The sequence below is a fragment of the Fistularia commersonii genome, unplaced genomic scaffold, assembly GCF_037954325.1.
Source record: "Fistularia commersonii isolate RoL2024-O1a breed Wild unplaced genomic scaffold, RoL_Fcom_v1.0 HiC_scaffold_55, whole genome shotgun sequence".
NCBI lineage: Eukaryota > Metazoa > Chordata > Actinopteri > Syngnathiformes > Fistulariidae > Fistularia > Fistularia commersonii.
Window position 1 is genome coordinate 432,501 of NW_028234013.1, and position 5,000 is coordinate 437,500.

The window sequence follows — 5,000 nt, forward strand, 5'->3', positions numbered from 1 at the left end:
GATAACAACATCGATGTCCGGAGAAGGTGCAGCTTTGCCGCTCTGCGGGGTCCTGTAGACCCCCCCCCCCCTTCATACACGCATGCAATACGCCTCGAAACGCATCGCTCGCACCGACGCGGGGAATCCTTTACCAAGCTTCCACAACAACGGCGAGAATCTCGTCGCTTCGGACGCCGTTAGGAGGAAGGGGGGGGGGGGAGGGGGGGGGCATTAAGGGGGAGAGAGAGAGAGAGACATGGAGATTTTCTCAGCCTCTCATTCTTTTTTTTTTTTTTTTTTTTTTAATTGAACATTAATAGTACACACAGATATACAAATGTACAAATAAACGTGGCACGGTAGAACTGAATGTCAATGAAACAACCAGGGATGAGGAAGAAAAGGACATATGGACAAGTTAATAGTGTATAATTAAATAAATAGATGGACAAATTAAATTAAAAACGAAAAAAAAAATTGCAAGGGGAATAAACCATGTTATTTGGTCTGCGGTTTACAAGGAATTTCAGACATCAAACTGTATGTTTTTTGGTTTTTGGATTTTTCCATAAGTTTTAAGGATTTTTTTTTTTTTTAATTATTCAAAATCGTTTATGAAGAAATTAAAATTTGGGGAACATTGCTGCATTCTGTTTTTGTGAACGAAGAACTTGGCCAGGCCAGGAGATCTGTGAGTTACCCCTCAATACCCGCTGGGTCTTTTACGGAGGAATAATATGTGTGGCACGTCTCTTGCTTTGCAGAACTGGAAGAAGTTTATTATGCTAGACAAAAAAAGAAATTGAAAGGAAATAATTAAATAAATAGATAGACAAATGAAATTAAAAACGAAAAAAAAAATTAGAAGAAACATTACTTCCGCTCCTCCAATCCTCTGTTTCTCAGCTCCACCGCTCCTCCGCTATTGGCCCTGGTACCCCCGATCCTCCGAACTCAGGCGAATTGCGTGACGTGCTTCTGCTATTCTCCGCTCGTCCGCTTTTCCGCTTTGGGGCTTGGAACCCCTGAACCGCTGGACATAAGCGAATCACGGGCAGGATTTCTGCCCTCCTCCGCTCCTCCACTCATCCGGTACAGGCCCTGGTACTCCATGTCCGTGACCCCCTCCACCTTAACAAACTGTCACAAACACACACACACACACACACACACACATACACACACGCACACAAACACACTTACACACACCTTAACTCATCATAGCTGTGCTAATAGCATTAGCCAAAACACATCCACAAGCACACAAACATGATCTCATCCACTCATTCACATGTGTGTGCCCAGAGGTCCGGGAGCTCCATGTTGTAAATGGGCGGTACTTTTACCTATAGGTGGCGCTACTGCTATATCAGTGTGTTACGTCTGTGTGTTTTTGCGTCTTAACAAAGGAAGAAGAACGTTACGTGTTTTTTTTCTTTCATGCTGCCTGCAATAAAGTTCGTTCTTAAAATACAATAGGTTGTGGGCCCAGAGTGTCTCTAAAAGGCTGGATTACACTGAATATTTTGTGTGATAGTGAACAGTATTGTGGGAACTCACAATGGAGGACAAGCTGTTTATCGACAAGCTGAGCGGACCAGAGAATTGGGCAACGTGGAAGTTTCAAATGGAACATCTGCTAAAGGCTAAAGGACTGTGGCGAATGCTAACAGAGGAAGACACATTAGCCCCAGATGCTAACGCAGCAGCACAGGGTGAGTTCACGAAACAGAGAGAGAAAGCGTTCTCTGTGTTAGTGCTCAATGTAAGTTCATCCCTGTTGTACCTGATTACAAACTGTAAGACTCCCAAAGAAGTGTGGACTACACTGAAAGATATTTTTGAAAGAGACACGCTGGCAAATAAACTATTTCTGAAGAAGAAATATTTCAGGTGCGAAATGAAGGAAGGAGATGGTTTGACTGAGCACCTCAAACAAATGAAAGAACTGACTGACCAGTTATCAGCAATAGGAGCTGTAATTGAAGAGGAAGACCAAATTGTAACATTGTTGGGAAGTTTACCACCAAGTTACGCTACAGTTGTCACTGCACTGGAAACAAAGATTGACAACCTGACACTCAAATTTGTTCAACAAGCGTTAATCGATGAGGAACAAAAGCGAGTGAATGCTAATGATTACAGTGGTGGTCCTTCAGGTGGTGCAGCAGCAATGTCATCACAGGTGTGTGGCAATCTGCAGGATCGCTCCAAAGCAGTGGGAGCAGGACAAAGCACATGGAGATGCTATAAATGTGGGAAGGAAGGCCACATTAAACGTGACTGTCCAAGCTGGAAAAACAAATCAAAAAAGAAAATCCACAAAGCTAAAAATGTGGTGTGTGAGGATGAGGATGGTTCATCTGAAAGTGCCTTTGTAGCTAGAAGGGAAAGCTCAGAAAAACCACATCAGTTTGAGTGGTTAATTGATTCTGGAGCATCAAAGCACATGACATGCGAGCAAGGAATTCTTAAGGAATACCAGCAGTTCTCAAAAGAACAGTCAGTGAAGCTCGGTGACGGCAGGGTGGTTGATGCCCTGGGAATTGGAAATGTCAACATGACAATGACCTTCAAGTCAAGCAAGGTAAAAAATGCTACGATGTATGATGTGCTGTATGTTCCAAAACTTTCTGGGAATTTATTCTCAGTGGGAGCTGCCACCAAAAAGGGAAATACGGTTCAGTTTAAGAGGTCCTGCTGCTACATTCGTGGAAAAGATGGAACTCTTAAAGGAATGGGAACACGAAGAGCTGATGGACTATATCAGCTAGATGTGAAAGGAAATGAATCAGTCACTCACAGTGCATCAGTAGCTGCTATCTTGTGGCACCGGCGCCTCGGTCACACTACCAAGCTGAAGGAACTAAAAGGTCTGGTGAACGGAGTGGACTTCTCTGCAGACAAAGAAGTTCCCTTCTGTGAAGGATGTGTGGAGGGCAAGCTGGCTAAAAAGCCATTCAAGTCGATTGGAGAAATACGTTCCGAGCGCAAGATGCAGTTAATTCATCGTGATGTCTGTGGTCCCATGCAAACTGAATCTATAAGTGGATCCAAATATTTTGTGACTTTCACAGACGATTACTCAAGATGCTCCAAGGTATACTTCATGAAACAGAAGAATGAAGTGCTGTGTAAATTCAAGGAATTTGAGAAGACATTCACAAATGAGTGTGGACTAAGCATCCAGAGGCTGAGAACAGACAATGGTGGTGAGTACACCTCAAGGGAGTTTCAAGAATATTTGAAGGTTCAAGGCATCCACCATGAAATGACTGGACCTCACTCACCACAGCAAAACGGAGTTGCTGAAAGAAAAAATAGAACACTCGTTGAAGCAGCAAGGAGCATGTTGTCTCATGCTAAGTTACCAAAGATGTTCTGGGCAGAGGCTGTTGCCACAGCAGCTTACATACAGAACAGGCTGCCTACTTCTGTCCCGAAGGGAGAGACACCGTACCAGAGATGGTGTGGGAAAAAACCTAATGTGGGTCACATGAAGGTGTTTGGCTGTATTGCCTATGCACTTGTCCCAGATGAAGAGAGAAAGAAGCTGGACAAAAAGACTGTGAAGCCGCGCTTCGTGGGATATGCAAACAATGCCAGAGGCTATCGCCTGTACGATGAAGAGAAGAGGAGGATTCTGATCCGTCGAGATGTCGTCTTTGATGAATCCAACTTTAACTTGAAGCAGGAACCGAAAGTACACTGCACAGACACCGAGATAACTATGAAAATAGATGAGAGTGAAACAAAACATGACGAAGTCACTGTTGAGAGCACTGTCAGAAAAAATGACAGAATCAGAAAGCCTCCAATAAGATTTGGATATGATGAGTTTGCTGATGTAGTGACTGTTGATCATTATGCAAACATGTGTTGCGTGACAGAGCCACTCTCACTAAAAGAGGCAATGGAGAGTCCTCATGCAAAAGACTGGCAGGAGGCAGCTGACTTGGAATATGAGTCACTGCTGGAAAACGACACATGGGACTTAGTCGACTTGCCAAGAGACAGAAAGGCAGTAGGATCCAGATGGGTGTTCAAAGTCAAGCATCGCAGTGATGGAAGAGTGGAACGATACAAGTGTAGACTCGTTGCACAGGGCTACACACAGTTGTATGGCGCTGACTATGATGAAACGTTTTCACCAGTGGTACGATTTAGCTCTATTCGTACATTACTGTCCTTTGCTGTTCAAAAGGGTCTACATGTCCACCAGATGGATGTTGTAACTGCATTCCTCAATGGACACCTGGAAGAAGAAATATACATGGAGCAACCTGAGGGCTTCATCAAAACAGGGCAGGAACATCTGGTATGCAAAGTAAAAAAATCAATCTATGGACTGAGACAGTCTCCTCGCTGTTGGAACAAGGCTTTTACGGAGTTCATGATGGAAATTGGATTCAAACAGAGCACATCAGACCCCTGCGTGTTTGTGAGATCAAGACAAGAGCTTGAAATACTAGCAGTTTACGTGGATGATTTGATCCTGATTACAGAGTCCACTGAGAGCATGGACGAGCTCAAAGCAGCTCTCAAGGAGTGCTACAAGATGAAAGACATGGGTGAGCTGTCCTACATCCCAGGCATCTCTGTCATCCAAGATAAAGAAAAGAATCGTATCATTCTTCAGCAGAAGCATTACATTGAAGCCATACTTCGGAAGTATGGAATGGATAATGCAAATCCTGTGGCAACTCCTGCAGATGCCAACGTCAGGCTAAAAAGGAGTGATGGTGTCAGTATGTCAGTGCACCAGCATACCTATCAGTCAATGGTTGGAAGTCTGCTGTATGCTGCCATGGCGACAAGACCGGACATAGCTCAAGCTGTGAGTGCTGTGTCGAAGTTCAATGCAAATCCAGATGCTTCACATCTGACTGCTGTAAAGAGGATACTTCGATACTTGAAAGGGACATTAAATCTTGCTCTGAAATATGAGAGGTCAGACTCCGGAGCTTTAATCGGATACTCGGATGCTGACCGGGCTGGAGATCAAGATGATCGCCGGT